The sequence below is a fragment of the Geotrypetes seraphini genome, chromosome 1 (genome assembly GCF_902459505.1).
Source record: "Geotrypetes seraphini chromosome 1, aGeoSer1.1, whole genome shotgun sequence".
NCBI lineage: Eukaryota > Metazoa > Chordata > Amphibia > Gymnophiona > Dermophiidae > Geotrypetes > Geotrypetes seraphini.
Window position 1 is genome coordinate 94717355 of NC_047084.1, and position 17535 is coordinate 94734889.

Here is a 17535-nt window from a genome sequence, read left to right on the forward strand (position 1 = left end):
CGACGAGAGCGGGGGGTGACGGATCGCGGGGGGGGGGGGGCACTCATAAATCGAGGCACGCTCAGTTTCCGAGGCGCCAATTTTGCGAATGTTTTGCTCGTCTTACAAAACACTCGCAAACCGGTGCACTCGTAAACCGAGGTACCACTGTAGTAGCAATGTTCTGTGCTACCGCTCCCAGGGTCTTGTGGTGATAAACCTTTCCCAGGATGTCCTGGATGAAACTTGTCCTGGAGGTACCCTTCAATAGTGCTGAGAGTTGTGGTGTCTGGTGAACTGAGTTACATACGTAACACGTTCTTGGTTTTTCTTAACCAGTTTTGAGTGGGTTCTCTGAGAAAGCCGGCCCGGCGAAATGTGTCAGAGCCCACAAGTTTTCCACGAATCAAGTTGATTGCATTTGATTTACCGCTTAAATGCCTAGGCAGTTTACATAAAATGAAAAACATTTGTATAAAGGTAATAATAACAGGGGGGGACAAACAATAATGACATACTATAGAGCAAAGTTGGATACAAAAGAAAAAACGGAAAAGGACACATATAAATTTAGGAAGGGGGAGGGGACGTAACAAGAGGGTGGGAAAGAAACATGAAGGGGGAAAAAAAATCCCTCTTAGTTAAGTACAAAAAAATTAATACACTTCTCCCTCCGTATTTGCGGTAGATGCAGGCAGAACATGGCCGTGAATACTGAAAAACCGCGAATAACTTTTTGCATGTTATTTGCGGTTTTTCAGTAAAATAGACCTGAAAAAGATAATAAACCGTGAATAACCTGACCTGCGATTTGCTCTGTACAACGCCGGGAGCAGCGATTTCCTTCAGGAACCACCGGGAGCAGCGATTTCCAATGTGAAACGCCAGGTTCAGTGATGAAAATTAGGGGGCGGAGTCGGCAGCCGAAAAATCACGAATAAGCGAATCCGCAGATACGGAAACTGCCGATATGGAGGGAGAAGTGTATATATAGATTTTTGACAGGTTACGTTTTTGGATGCCTGCATTAATAATAAACCTTTAAGTGCTGTGATTGACCGAGAGGCACATTTAGGGGCGTGACCCCGGTTATAGTCTTTGCACTGTAAAGGTTCTGAGCACTTTTGGCTACATGGTGAGTATTATGGAAGTAATATGTCGGGTGACCTTTTTAATGTGATTGGCTGAATGAAACTTAGACATTCTGACCTTGACCTGTTTACAAGCATTTAAGTGCCAAAAAGGTACCCAAACTGACCAGAAGACCACTGGAGGGATTAAGTTATGACCCCCCCTACACACTTCCCCAGTGGCCACTGACCCCCTCCTACCCCCACAAAAGTCTGAATGAAACAGTACATACCTGTCTCTAGAACAGCAGCAGTGTTTTTCAATCTTTTTACACCCGTGGACCGGCAGAAATAAAAGAATTAGTTTGTGGACCGGCAAACTACTAGGGCTAAAATTTTTAAACTCCGTTTCCGCCCCATTTCTGCAAACTCGGTCACCTCAGTAACTATAGAAAAATAGACAAATATAGTGCAAAATATAGACAGCTGATATAAATTCTCAAAACTGACATGTTTTGATCATTAAATTGAAAATAAAATCATTTTTCCTACCTTTGCTGTCTGGTGATTTCATGAGTCTCTGGTTGCGTTTCCTTCTGTCTGTGTATCCTTTCTTTCATTTCTTTCTTTCTGCACTCAGGCCCAAGAATTGTCCCTTTCTATTCCCTCCCTCTTTTCCTTCCCATGTCCTTAGTGCCCCCAGTGCTTCCTTCCCATGTCTTTAGTGCCCCTAGTGCCTCCTTCCCATGTCCTTAGTGCCCCTTCCTGTCTTTAGTGCCCCCAGTGATTCCTTCCCATGTCCTTAGTGCCCCTTCCTGTCTTTAGTGCCCCCAGTGCCTCCTTCCCATGTCTTTAGTGCCCCCAGTGCCTCCTTCCCATGTCCTTAGTGCCCCTTCCTGTCTTTAGTGCCCCCAGTGCCTCCTTCCCATGTCTTTAGTGTCCCCAGTGCCTCCTTCCCATGTCCTTAGTGCCCCTTCCTGTCTTTAGTGCCCCCAGTGCCTCCTTCCTATGTCCCTCTCACTGCCTTCCACACTTTGTCCCACTCCCACCCCCGAAGCCAGCCTACCTGCATGCCTAACTCCTTACCTCCCTGCTGCGAAAAAAAAAAAAAAGACTCCCTCCTTCCTTTCCCCAGGTCGGTTGCTATCTTACCGCCCTGCTGCTGCTACTACTTCTAAAGCCGACAGGAAGTCTTCTTTCTGATGTCAATTCTGACGTCGGAGAGGACGTTCTGGGCCAGCCAGGCAGCGATTGGCTGGTCCAGAACGTCCTCTCAGACGTCAAAATTGACGTCGGAAAGAAGACTTCCTGTCGGCTTTAGCAGCAGCACAGCGGTAAGATAGCAGCCTTTAATCTTGCCAGCCCTGCGCGGACCGGCAGAAATTTCCTGCGGACCGGCACCGGTCCGCGGACCGGCGGTTGAAGAACAGTGTACTAGAGTGTCTTAAGTAGCCTGGTGAGTGGACTAGTGAGCCAAAGAGAGGAGAAACAGGACCCATAAGTCACATTAACCACTATATTTATGGTGGAAAGTGTGAGGCCACGAAAACTCACCAAAACCCTGCTATACTGCCATAAAGGTGCCACCTGCAGCCATAAGGGCTATTGGGGTGGTAGACAGGTGAATATAGTAGGTTTCGGGGGAGTTTTGGAGGGCTCACCATCTATAATAATAAAACCCTTACCCGCATATGCGCTGTTGAAACAGCGTGATCCCTGCCGCTGTGATTTCTGCTTCCATTTGCGGCACGTGTGCCGGCTTGCGACATGCGGCATGTGCGGCAGTGAGAGCAACAGCAGGAGGGTGTCCGAGGTGCTGCGAGGCATCCGGCTGCTACTGCTGCACAGGGAAGTGGAGGGGGAGAGGAAAAGGGGCTGCTTTGGGGAGATGGGTGTGCTGGGAGACAGGCAGCAATCTTGGTTTGTTTGAGGGGGGGCAGAGAGAGATAGGCAGGGGGTCAGGGAGAGAGAAAGACAGACAGACAAGGGGCCAGGGAAAGACACAGACAGAAAGAATGACAAACAGACAGACAGACAACGGCCACGGAGTGAGAAATAAAGACAGACAGACAGACAGAAAGAATTACAGACAGACAGCGGGCCAGAGAGACAGACAGACAGATAGCGGCCAAGGAGAGAGAGAGAGAGACAGAAAGAAAGAAAGACAGACAGACAGACAGAAAGTGGCCAAGGAGAGAGAAAGAAAGAAAGACAGACAGACAGAGAGAATTACAGACAGACAGCAGGCCAGAGAGACAGATAGAAAGACAGACAGCGGCCAAGGAGAGAGAGACAGAAAGAAAGAAAGACAGACAGACAGAAAGCGGCCAAGAAGAGAGAAAGAAAGACAGTCAGACATCTATTCTAGCACCCATTAATGTAATGGGCTTGAAGACTAGTACGTTATAAGGGGGTTATGGTGAGATGTACTTTTGGCACTTTATGTGATGTTCACAGCAGTGCCCTGTAAGGTGCCCCACTGCACTATGGGTATGTCTACGTGGCCAGTCCATTACAATGCTAGCCTTCCCCATGTCCAAATTGTCTGGATTTGAACGTTTTGATTTTAGACAGTTTTGTGGTCATAAATCTATATATATATAAAATCGGAGGTGTGTATGTATGTATGTATGTGTGTGTGTGTGTATGTGCCGCGATCACGCAAAAACGGCTTGACCAATTTGAACGAAACTTGGTATGCAGATCCCTCACTACCTGGGGTGATATGTTCTGGGGGTCTCGCGGCCCACCTGCACACGTGGGCGGAGCTACAAACAGAACATCAGATTTCACCCATTCATGTCAATGGAAAAAATGTAAAAAGCTGCCATTCTCACAGTAATTCAAAAACGGCTTGCCCGATTTGAACGAAACTTGGTATGCAGATCCCTCACAACCTGGGGTGATATGTTCTGGGGGTCTCACGGCCCACCTGCACACGTGGGTGGAGCTACAAACAGAACATCAGATTTCACCCATTCATGTCAATGGAAAAAATGTAAAAAGCTGCCATTCTCACAGTAATTCAAAAACGGCTTGACCGATTTGACCGAACCTTGGTATGCAGATCCCTCACTACCTGGGGTGATATGTTCTGGGGGTCTCGCGGCCCACCTGCACACGTGGGCAGAGCTACAAACAGAAAATCAGATTTCACCCATTCATGTCAATGGAAAAAATGTAAAAAGCTGCCATTCTCACAGTAATTCCAACTACCAGGGGTGATATGTTCTGGGGGTCTCGCGGCCCACCTGCACACATGGGCGGAGCTACAAACAGAAAATCAGATTTCACCCATTCATGTCAATGGAAAAAATGTAAAAAGCTGCCATTCTCACAGTAATTCAAAAACGGCTTGACCGATTTGAACGAAACTTTGTATGCAGATCCCTCACTACCTGGGGTGATATGTTCTGGGGGTCTCGCGGCCCACAACTCTATGTTGCTTGCTCAAGGGTGGGTTCACCCAAGAATTTATATGTTCTTGTTCCTGGAGGTGAAACTAAAAATGTTGTTTATAATCAAGTTTTGCGTTAGTTGTATTGTATTCATTTTGTCAAATATTTCACATTATAATTTGAATATTGTACTTTTTATAAAGCTGTAAAAAAATACTTCCATTCACCACTATAAAGTATCTTTATTTCAATCCATTTACTGTGTTATTGCTATAATTAAATACCCGTGCAACGCCGGGGCATCAGCTAGTGGTAAATAAAGTTGGACGCGTTCAGTGATGCTGGTTTCAAAAATGACCGTTTCTCTACCTCTGACTTTGGACATCTTATGGGAAACGTTCTGTCGAAAATGGCCCTCCTTTATCTTCCTAGAGATTTTGTTGCATTGGATAAGAAAGCAAGGCCCATCAGAACAGATCAGTGTGCATAATAGTAGAGAATTTGTCCACCTCTCCATAGCATCTATCCCTGTCCCGTCCTCGCGAGCTCTGTCCCTGTCCTATCCCTGCAAGTTCTGTCCTCATCTGCACAAGCCTTGAACGCTTATGATTTTAATGCGTCCAAGGCTTGTGCAGATAAGGGCAAAGCTTGCAAGGAGGGGGCAGGGACAGAACTTGAAGGGACAAATTTGTCCCCATGTGATTGTCTACTTAATAGCTCACACTGCTCATGTATGTCTATGCCTATTCAAGCTTGGAAGAGCTCTGTACTTTTCAGTGGCTATTAATACATTCGTGCTAAGTGTTTTGCTGGCATATATTCACCAGAAATAGCACACACAAACAATGAGAATGTTTTTCAGGCTTGTAAACCCAAACTGGGGTTGTTGTTTTTTTTAGACATGCAATTTTTGTATTCCCTCAGACTCAAAAAATGCACTCTGGTTCATTTTTGAAAACTCAAAACCATTTTCAGCGTTTGGTGAAAGACGCCAAAGGACAAAGTATAAATTATTAGCTCTTCCGTGTATTCTCTATTCGCTCCGTTTTGGGGTTTTTTCTTTTTCTTTCTACAGTCGCGCAGCTGCTCCATAATAACCTTGCTTAGGGAGCAGATGGCTCATCATCTTCTTCACAGGGCATTTGTGCTTAAACTCTAAAGTTGTTACTCTCCCCCCACCCCCCCTCACTCTCCATGTAATTGTGAGGAATTTCTGATTGCAAGCTTATGAGTAGGTAGTATTGAAGGATTGGACTCAGTTCAAATGTAGACTCCACGGCAAAACTCTGATTTCTCCTTTTCCTGGCACTTTGCTTCGTGTGAGCTCCCTGGTCTCTCTTTTAAGTGACCTCTTAAAATAATAGACTGTTTGAGCAGCTTCCCTCTGATGGGTTTGAATTTATGGTCTCGGTGAGAGTTCATTTAGGTGCCTTTCTTAAAAATTTGCTGTCTGTCAGACTAGTAACAATTTTGCAGAAGATTACGGCCATTTCCATAACTCTAATACTACCTGACAGCAAAAGGTTATGGGGTTCATAATTAAAAAAAAAAAGTCTAAAAAGTGGCCTAAACGGCTACTTGGACGATCAAAAAGCCTGCTCGTCCAAGTACCCTTAATCAAAGCTGATTTAGACGTATCTAAAACCAGCTTAGGCCTTTCCCCTGCCACTAAACGCACAGAGAGAAAAGAGGCGTGTTTAGAGGAGGGGAAAGGGCGGACGGTGGGCCGACCTACACCTAGGCGTGCAGCAGGTATAACCAAAACCCTAGGCAGGTTGCCTAGTCGGCACTTATACGTTTTCACTTAGACGAAGTCAAAACAGGTCTAAGTGCCGAAAAAGGGGCCGCTGAGCTGATCGTGGCTGCTGCGATCAGCTCAGCGGCCCCAGCAACCCGCCTACCCCCTACAGCAATTATCACGGCAGGAGAGAAGCCTCATCTCCCCTACCGCGATGCCATCACTCCTCTACCCGAACTGCTGCAACCCGTGGCAGACACCGGTTACAGAATCCAGCTTTTAGGTGAAGGACTGGCTCCTCCTTCGCCTAAAAGCCCTTGTGTTGGACGTTTGGGGCTTAGGCGTTTTTTTGGTTCATTATGGGGTATAAGTTTAGATGTAGTGTGGTGGTCTGGGCGTTTAAACAGCTGAATGTAGAGGCAGGCCATTATCATAAAGTCCATTTGGACTTTTTTTTGATTATGGACATTTTCCCTGCTTCTGCTTTCAACGTTTAAGGCCTTAGGCCAAAAGGGGACTTAGATGTTTTTTTTAATTATGCCCCTCCACAAGTCTATGTATAATGTTGCGCCTTTTCTCCTTAAACGTAGTTCTTTAATATGAGCTTCAGTGTGAGCATAGCATTTATCTCTGATCTTTCTAGTTACTTTTCCTGAATCTGTTCACAAAGAAGAGTATGTCTCCAGGTACCTCTCCTGCAACTTAGATATAATGTTATCTCTATCTACCTTATCCTGTTTTATCAGTCCTGAGCTTAGATTGAACTTTTGAAACAGATGAGATTCCTGCCAAAATTCAAATTGGTGGCCAACGGACTGCCCTGTCCCCAATCATGACAATGGACCTACTATTTACAAAGACAAACTGCAGACCTCACAGCATACCCTGAAGAAAGCCACAGCATGATGGCTGAAATGTCAGTTTCTACCGACGTAGTGGGACTCAGAAACGTGCAACAAGCACAATGCCAGCTGCGGAAACCCTGAAAGAACATATAACCCAGCTTCATGGGGAGAACATCTTAAACTCACCAGAACCTTTTCTATTCTATAGAAAAAAAAAACCAAGAGACCAACTGATTTTCCCACCAAAATTCAAATTTATGACTAACTGACTTTCCCGCCAAAATTCAAATTGGTGACCAACAGTCTGCCCTGTTTAAATCAGGTCAGTGGACCCACTATTTACAAAGAAACTGCAGACCTCACAGCATACCCTGAAGAAAGCCACAGCATGGTAGCTGAAACGTCAATTTCTACCTGACAAGATATAGCGAGACCCGGAAACCTGCAACAAGCACAATGGCAGCTGCAGAAACCCTGAGAGAACGAGTTTATTTCAGTTTACACAACTTTTCAGGTAGTTGCATGCAATATTGATGCAGACCAGAGAAAATAGATGAATTGAAAATACTCAGGCTTTCACTATGGGTACTCTGTCTCCATCCAGTCACTTCCACAAACAGTGTAGAGCAGACCGAAAGTTGAGGAAATACTTTAATTGAAATGTATTTCCTTTCTTGAATCCAATATTTGTGGACTAAATAGCTGATTGTATTTCTAATATATACTTAGGCGTATTTATATGTTAACTTTTTTTTTCCTTTTGTTTATTCTGATCTTTTGTCAAGACTGTTATGCTTGTTGAAAATATAAAAGGATATAAAAAAAAATTATAAAAGTCGAGGAAACACTTTTTATTGATACAAAAATGCCCGGCGTAGGCACGTTTCACCTTCCAAAAGCTGCTCCAGGGGCTTCACTGTACAATCAAAACATATATAACAATTATAATCATACATATAAAACATACATAAAATCAAAATTAAATCTCAAATCACATGTGATATTTAAACAATAATCTTAATTACATCCACAGGTTAAAAAAAATCTTATGCAAAAGTAATGATTCAAACCCATAAATAATTTTTAATAGATTAGAATAATGCAACACATATTTGAAGAATTATGCTTTTGCAAATTTATAAGATTGAACAGTACTGAAGGGGCAGAGACGTAGATTGCTTACTCCTACCGGAAGAGCAAGCATTTATTTACAAGTATGACATTGTATCTCCCTTAGGTTTTCCTTTAACTGTATTTCCTTTGATAAATCTAATTTAATTTAATCTAATCTAATCTAATCTTCTATTTGTGCATTGGGCATACTTATGCAGGCTCAAGGCAATTTACAGAGAAGAAGAAAGGGAGATGAGCAGGGCAGGGTAAGGGAGGAAGGGAAGGGGAGGAGAAGGGAAAGGGACTGTTTTTTAAATAGATTATTGAGGCTATTAAGGGTATTTTGCCAATTAAGTTAGGCGCCCTTTACAGAATCAGCCCCTTAGAGAACATAAAAATATCAGCGGAAAAATATATTTGAACTATTGAGTGAAGTCTATTAACCAATACAGAAAACTAAAGGAGTGTTACAAAAACCCACCAGGACAGCAAAAGCATTGGGACGTGCAAGGTGCAATTAGTACTATTATGGGGGGGGCGGGGTCTGGCCCACGACTTAGCCGCATGTTCTTCAACCGCCGGTCCACGGACCAATGCCGGTCCACAGAATAATTCTTTTATTTCTGCCGGTCCATAGGTGTAAAAAGGTTGAAAAACACTGATGTAAACCGTATAGGAGTTATACGGTATATACATTTTTTAAAATAAATAAATTAGCCTGTGAACATCTTAGCTCTGCTAGTCAGTTGTTGTGGTATATCAAACTGTGAATAAATAAATTAGTTAAATAACCCCCTCCCCCTTTATCTAGCTGCAGTAGAGGTTTTTGGCGCGCCGGGTCACGCTACATCTAAAAGGGACACTAAAGGGGGGTCTTTAAGGCGCCCTAGCCGACTTAGCGTGCGCTAAATTATATTCTATGGACGTGTTCGCATTTAGTGCACGCTAATATTTAGGGCTCCTTTTACTAAGCTGCGTTAGGGCATTAGCGCACAGAATAGCGTGAGCTAAAATGCCACGCGGCGCTAGACGCTTAACACCAGCATGGAGCTGACGTTAGTTCTAGCCACGTAGCACGGGTTTAGCGCACGCCGAAACGCCGCGTGCGCTGTCATTGGTGAGGCCCCACTTGGAGTATTGTGTTCAGTTTTGGAGACCGTATCTGGCGAAAGACGTAAGAAGACTTGAGGCGGTCCAGAGGAGGGCGACGAAAATGATAGGAGGCTTGCGCCAGAAGACGTATGAGGAGAGACTGGAAGCCCTGAATATGTATACCCTAGAGGAAAGGAGAGACAGGGGAGATATGATTCAGACGTTCAAATACTTAAAGGGTATTAACGTAGAACAAAATCTTTTCCTGAGAAAGGAAAATGGTAAAACCAGAGGACATAATTTGAGGTTGAGGGGTGGTAGATTCAGGGGCAATGTTAGGAAATTCTACTTTACGGAGAGGGTAGTGGATGCCTGGAATGCGCTCCCGAGAGAAGTGGTGGAGAGGAAAACTGTGGCTGAGTTCAAAGGAGCGTGGGATGAACACAGAGGATTTAGAATCAGAAAATAATATTAAAGATTGAACTAGGCCAGTTACTGGGCAGACTTGTACGGTCTGCGTCTGTGTATGGCCGTTTGGTGGAGGATGGGCAGGGGAGGGCTTCAATGGCTGGGAGGGTGTAGATGGGCTGGAGTAAGTCTTAACAGAGATTTCGGCAGTAGGAACCCAAGAACAGTACCAGGTAAAGCTTTGGATTCTTGCCCAGAAATAGCTAAGAAGAAAAAAAAAAAAAATTTAAATTGAATCAGGTTGGGCAGACTGGATGGACCATTCGGGTCTTTATCTGCCGTCATCTACTATGTATGTTACTATGTAAAAGGAGCCCTTAACATGCGCTAAAATCGACTAGCACGCCTTAGTGAAAGACACCCTAAATTATCTTTTGCTTTATTTTATTTATTTTTCTATTCATCGGTTTCATGGTCGAGGCAGCGCTCGGTCATTCTAACTTGAAGAAATAGACCAAAAAAAATATCACTTCTGAGCAGGAAGACAAAATGCACTATGAAATGTTCTCAGGTTGTAAATGGCAAGCAATTAATTGAAGACCTGCAGCGTTGTATAAACCTCTCTCCATTAAAATTCTGCAGTGTCTTAGAACATTTAACAGTGTGGCAGAAACAATTATACAAACAGTACTTTCTTCTCATTCTTGTAAAAGCTTTCATAGAAAGATTATTTATTTATTTATGCAAGGTTTTTTTTTTTTTTATACCATTCTCCCAGGGGAGCTCAGAACGGTTTACAAGAATTTATTCAGTACTACTATTTATTATTTCTATAGCGCTGAAAAGACGTACGCAGCGCTGTACATATTAACATACAATAGACAGTCCCTGCTCAGAAGAGCTTACAATCTAATTTAGACAGGACATTACAGGGTTGGGGAGATTATGGTGTGTCTAGGTATCTGAATGAGTGGGAGTTAAGAGTGCTCAAGGTACTAAAGCAATTCTCCCTGTCTGTCCTGGCAGGCTCACATTCTATCTAATGTTCCTGGGGCAATGGGGGGGTGGGGGATTAAGGTTTTTTTTTTATTAAGGTGCGCTAACCGATTTAGCATTTACCATGTGCTAATCTTTAGCGCGCACTAAATGGGTTAGTGCACCTTTTTTTTTTCAAATTCTTTATTCATTTTCATTTCTTACAACAAGTGTATAATATTATATCATAGAACTCATACAAATCACTTGACAATCTTATCTAATATATTCATAGGTACATAAAAGAACGCCCACCCATCCCGTCCAAAAGGACCTCTAAGTGACTTACCCAGGGTCACAAAGAGCAGTGTGGGTTTGAACCCATAACCTCAGGGCGCCGAGTTGTTTTGATGTTTGTAAAACAAAATAACCCTCCTGAATGTTCTGTTTCAAAATCTCTGATATTATCTTCACTGCCACTGTCATCCATCATTCATTTTCAGCGTGGACCCTTGGCATGACTCTCTCAACATTAGATATTAATACTAATGGAGGTTTGGCTTCCCATGAGTCAATTTGCTTTAAACAAAAATGCACAAATAAACAGAATATAGTATACATATATATGAATCTCTATTCAGCTGTTCATACCCAGGGTACTTGTATTTGGATAAGTTTATTAAAAGCAAAAACTAAACATATATTCAGCAGACTTGACAGGGATGATTAATGATGTTGTTTTGCCATGTCTATGTTATATGTGAGAATCGGGGGGGAGGGGGGGAGACAGGATTCTTTGTGTGTGATATGGAAACCGCACCGCATAGTTGTATGCGGTATATACATTTTTTAATAAATACTATGGATAACCAAAGAGAAGCAGACCATAGAAGGAAATAGTCTTCTTTCCTCACTTTTATTTCCCGGGTTCTGTGTTTTGCCAACCGGATGCCTCAGGGATGGATAAGTAATGTAAACAAATGAATGTTTAATATTTGTATAAACTCCACATATTTAAATCATAAGGGAATAAAAATAAAAACTGTGTTACCACATAAACAACCTATATGAGAATAAAATCAATCATAATACTCCTAGAATAAATATTAACATACACACATATCTCAATAAAACAAAAGGAATTCATAATATATGAACCAATAAGCACCAAAAGAAGATTATTTACCCAGCTGGTGCAAAAATCCTTAAGCTTCACCAAACTGATAAAAAAAGCATACATAGCATTTAACCTTCCATGGCCTCAGATAGAAAATAAGTATCTATATATAATATGTAAACCATTGTACAACATATCGAATCCCATCCCTCCCATCCTTCTCCTTTGAGTATACTGACAATTTAATCCCACTCTTTGTTTTCTATCTTTTAATTCCCAATTCCCTGATTCTTAATTCTAGGACATTTCATTCCATCCCATCACTTTGTGATTTCTTGAGGAGTGGTTCATGAGGTACTTTGTCAAATGTTTTTTTTAAAATTCAGATATACAATATCAACTGGCTCACCTTTATCCACATGTTTATTCAATCCCTCAATGAAACGTAGTAAATTATTGAGGCAAAATTTCCCTCGACTAAATCCATGTTGACTTTGGGAGTCATTTTCAAAGATGAAAAATGTCCAGTGGCATAAAGTGTCATTTGGACGTTTATTTGTTAAAATGTCCAAACTGTCATTTTCAAAACACGTTTTTTAGCCGATTTTCTGTGCTAAGAACATAAGAATAGCCTCACTGGGTCAGCCCAGTGGTCCATCGAGCCCAAATGCCCGTTCTCACATTGACCAATCCAGGTCACTAGTACCTTGGCATAACTCAAAGAGTAGCAACATTCCATGCTACCGATCCAGGGCAAGCAGAAGCTTCCCCCGTGTCTTAATAACAGACTTTTCCTCCAAGAATTTGTCCAAACCTTTCTTAAAACCAGCTACGCTATCCGCTTTTACCACAACCTCTGGCGACGCATTCCAGAGCTTAACTATTCTCTGAGTGAAAAAAAATATTTCCTCCTATTGGTTTTAAAAGCATTTCCCTGCAATTTCATCGAGTGTCCCCTGTTTGTCCGTAGTGCATCGAAATCTCAGGGGGGCTTGTAGGGGGCGTTGTTTGGGCAAGATTTGGGCAGAATATCTATGGCAAAACAAAATATCTACGGCAAAACTTGGGTGTTCGAGGCTAGACATATTTCAATAACAAATACGTGCCAAAAGGGTGGCCAAACTAACCAGATAAAACAGTACATACCAGCCTGTATGAGAGTTTCAGATGTTATGACCAGTCCTATTACAGCGGCAAGCAGGTCCCTGGAGTAACCTGGTTAGGGTTACCATATGGATACAGAAAAAGGAAGGCAGATTCAGACTTCTGCATTTTACTTCCATTGAAAGTAATGGAAGTAAGACCCAGATGTCTTGGGACGCCTTCTCTGCAGTCAGTGCAATGGACTGCAGAGAAGGCGACCCAAGCCTATATCCCACTCTAGTACACTTGTGGTAGAAAGTGTGTGCCCACCAAAAACCCACTGCACTGACGACACCTGCAGGCATAAGGTGTACAGTAGGTTTTGGGTGAACGCTTGGAATGCTCTCCTGAAGGAGGTTGTGACGGAGACTACCATTCTGGGATTCAAGCGCAAGTTGGATGCACACCTTCTTGCAAATCACATTGAGGGATTTTATTTATTTATTTAGATTTGTATCCCGTCCTCCCAGTAGCTCAGAACGGTCTACAAGTGAACATACACAATGGAGAGTAATTAGACATATAAGAAGTACAACAGGTTTAAATGTTTGGACTACAAGAATGTGATGTAATTTAAATAAAGGGAGAATAAGCAAATTAAGAGTAGACTTTAAATATAAGTAGTTTAGTTTAAGAACAGTTCTATGAGTTTAGATACAGTTTGTCAGTGTAAGGACTAAGAGAGGACTATACTGAAATTTAGGGAGAAGATAGCAGGGGAGAGAGGAGAGAGGGGGGTTTAAGGGGGGAGTAGACAGAGGGTGATCTTTAGTTGAAGAGGAGGGTCTTTATCAATTTGCGGAATGTTAATAATGAGTTCTGTTGTCTGAGTTGAGGGGGAGTTGGTTCCAGAGGTGTGGAATGAAGTGGCTGTAGGACCGTTTGCGGGCAGTTTCTGTGAGGAGGGACCTTCCGGGGGGGGGGGGGGGGTGCATAGGCGTATCTCTGATTTTGAGCGGAGGGTGCGAGTGGGGGTGTAGATGGGAAGCTTGGATTTTATGTAGGAGGATACGGGTAATCAAGGTCTCCATCAGGGAGCACCTAGCTTGGCCTCCGCGTTTGAAGGTCGCCGGAATAGATGGACCTAAGGTCTGATCCGGTGAAGGCGTTTCTTATGTTCTTTTGAATTATCTTCGATTTGGATTAGATCTTTTCAGTTGTAGCTGAAGACGAGTTTGATTCAGGTGCTCCAGGTGCTGTAGTTTCACATTTCTAGTTTATTGAATATATCATCAGAGGAGCCAAGACGGCAGCGTGAATCTGGCGGTTTGCTTGGATTTCTCCTAAAATTGGTCTTACCTCGTTATTGTCCTCGTTGTTTCTTTCGGGACATATATAGAATCAGGCCCAATGCACCCAACTTTAGGCGTGTATCTTTTTTTTAGGCGCCAATTAGAGAATCTGACCCAAATAGGGCTACTAAAACAAGATTCAAAATGGCTTAAAGCATTACATAAGTATATATGTAAGTTTGCTACACACTTCACATTTCAAGAAAATCTCCGACAATTCAATTCACGGGCCTGTAATCTTTTCTTACCATATACTACTGTTCAGTACTCCTTAGCTAAAGACCACTGTGTGACTCACTCCATAAAAATAGTTATCCTCTCAAACATCATAAAATTGCCAGTTATAGTCCCCACTGTGAATTTAATGGATCTAAAATATTAGTGTAAACCAATGTCAATATTAAATGGGAAGGTCATTTTGAACCATAAAAATGCAGGCGTGTGCTTTTACAGCTCCTGAACAATAATTAAAGATCATAAGATATTTAATAGACAAGAAGCATCTCTAATTCAAGATCAATTGAATGACACACATTTGCATAAGATAGTTAGGCTAATTTCAAAATAGTTGGACGAAATAGAAAAAGATCATCAAGCAAAACTGTTCATTGATTAAACAGCACTAAAAAGACTCTGCATTTGTGTCTACAAAATCCTGAGTGGAGAACGGGTACAAGTGGATCGATTTTTCACTCTGTCAAAAATTACAAAGACTAGGGGGACACTTGATGAAGTTACAGGGAATTACTTTTAAAATCAATAGGAGGAAATTTGTTTTCACTCAGAGAATAGTTAAGCTCTGGAACGCATTGCCAGAGGTTGTGGTAAAGGCGGATAGCGTAGCTGGTTTTAAGAAAGGTTTGGACAAATTCTTGGAGGAAAAATCCATAGTCTATTATTAAGACACTAGTCTTTAAGCCCGTTATATTAACGGGTGCTAGAATATATGTATGTCTGTCTTTCTTTCTGTCTCACTCCCTGCCCTTGTGTCTTTCTTCTTTTCTTTCTGTCTCCCTCCCTCCTATTATTTGTCTTTCTTTCTATTTGTCTCTCTTTCTGTCCCCTATGCAGCATTTATCTCCCCTTGTCCACTTTCCTGTACAGTAGCCATATCAGCATTCCCTCCCCCTCCATTTCCTTGTGTATCAGAATTTCCCCCTCCCTACTTCCCTGTGCAGCATTTTCCTCCCTCGGGTGCTAGAATATATGTGTGTGTGTGTCTGTCTTTATTTCTTTCTCTCTCTGTCTCCTTAGCCACTTTTTCCTGTCCATTCTCCCTTCTTTTTATCTCCCCTGTGTCCACCACCACCCCTTCACTGCTCCCCTTATCCAGCAGCAGCCCTTCTCCCTTTGTTTTACCACCCCCTGTCCATCAGTACCTCTTCCTGCTCCCCCTGTCCAACAATAGGCATCCCTTCCTTTTTTCCCCCCTGTCCATCATCACCTCTTCCTGCTCCCTCTGTCCAGCAGTAGGCCTCCCTTCATCCCCCCCCCCGTCCATCAGCATCTCTTCCTGCTCCCCCTGTCCAGCAGTAGGCCTCCCTTCATTTTTCCCCCCTGTCCACCACCACCTCTTCATTGCTCCCCTTATCCAGCAGCAGCCCTTCTCCCTTTGTTTTACCTCCCCCTGTCCATCAGCACCTCTTCCTGCTCCCCCTGTCCAGCAGTAGGCCTCCCTTCATTTCCCCCCCTGTCCATCAGCAGGTCTCCCTTAATTTCCCCCCCTGTCCATCTGCACCTCTTCCTGCTCCCCCTGTCCAACAATAGGCCTCCCTTCCTTTCCCCCCCCCCCTGTCCATCATCACCTCTTCCTGCTCCCCCTGTCCAGAGTTTTTTATTTACTCGGATAGAGTCCTTGCGGCCCCCCCTTCCCTTGTAACTCGGCGATTCAAGCAGCCTGTGCAGCAGTCTTCACACGCTGCTTTGGGTCCTTCTACTGCCCTTATTTGCTCTGCCGCGTCTCTGATGACATCATCAGAGACGCGGCAGAGCAAATCAGGGCAGTAGAAGGGCCTGAAGCAGCGTGTGAAGACTGCTGCACAGGCTTCTTGAATCGCCGGGTAGGTATTCGGGTCAGCGGCAAGGGAAAGGAGGTGAGCGGCAAAGAATTCCTCTGGTCTGTTGCGGATGGCGGCCCAGCTCCATTTATTGATTCGTTTGGGGGGGGGGGGAGAAATGCGCTGTGTTGGGGAGAAGGGTAGGCAGACGCGGGGACCGGGTTGCGCGCTTGTGGTGCCTGAGCTGCAGGAGAGGGAGCTGGTTGTGCGTGGCGGGGGAGGCCCCGACTGCAGCTTCTTCGTCGTTGAAAGCCGTCGCCGCCGCAGCTCCTCTCTGTCGATCCTGGTCCAGTTTGAGAGAGGAGCCGGAGGTGAGGAAGGCCGGCGCAGCTATGTAAATTTTTTTTTTATTTGAAAGCCGCCGCCGGGGCCGCGCATGCGCAATTGTTTTTTCGCGACAGATCAGGAAACACGTTTTTTTTAGTGCGTATGCGCGGCCTATCATTTTATTATATTAGATGGGGGAAGCTTCTGCTTGCCCTGGATCGGTAGCATGGAATGTTGCTACTCTTTATGTTTTGACCAGATATTAGAGACCTGAATTGGCCAGCATGAGAACGGGCTACTGGGCTTGATGGACCATTGGTCTGACCCAGTAAGGCTGTTCTTATGTTCTTATAAACAGCACTAGAGGACTCTGCATTAGTGTCTGTCGAATACATATGGAAAGACAAATCTGGATGGGCTGGATTGGCCGAAGTAAGTTACAACTCCAGCATCTGGGAAGTAAGGTCAGTGCTGTGACCCTAAAATAGCAAGGACAGACAAGTACTGTGCATTTTAAATGCATTTCATATCATATGCTATGAGTGTATCACGGAGAGGGAGGGAAAGTCATCTTAAGATTGCAAACAAATGTACTGGCTACCCATCCCATCACGAATAACATTCAAAATATCTTGCATCATTCACTGCATACTTTATGGAAACTCTGCAGCCCCACTCATCCAACTCTTCTCAATAGCATGGTCTACTTCCCGCAGAACCCTCAACCAGATGCTACTAAATCTCCCATCTACTAAAGATCTTCACTATAAACGAGTTTTCCACTCCATGCTTACCTTCCTAGGAGTCAAAACTTGGAATGGCCTTACAAAAAAGACCAGAACTGAACCTTGCCACATCATCGGTGTCAGGTCAAAAACGCGCCGGGACAAAGGCGTGAGCAGACAACTGAGCGCAGCGTGGAGGCGCGCGCCGAAGAAAAAGACTGTTTTTAGGGGCTACGACGGGGTGTGTGTGGGGGAACCCCCCCACTTTACTTAATACAGATCGTGCCGCATTGTGGGGGTGTTGTGGGGGGGTTTG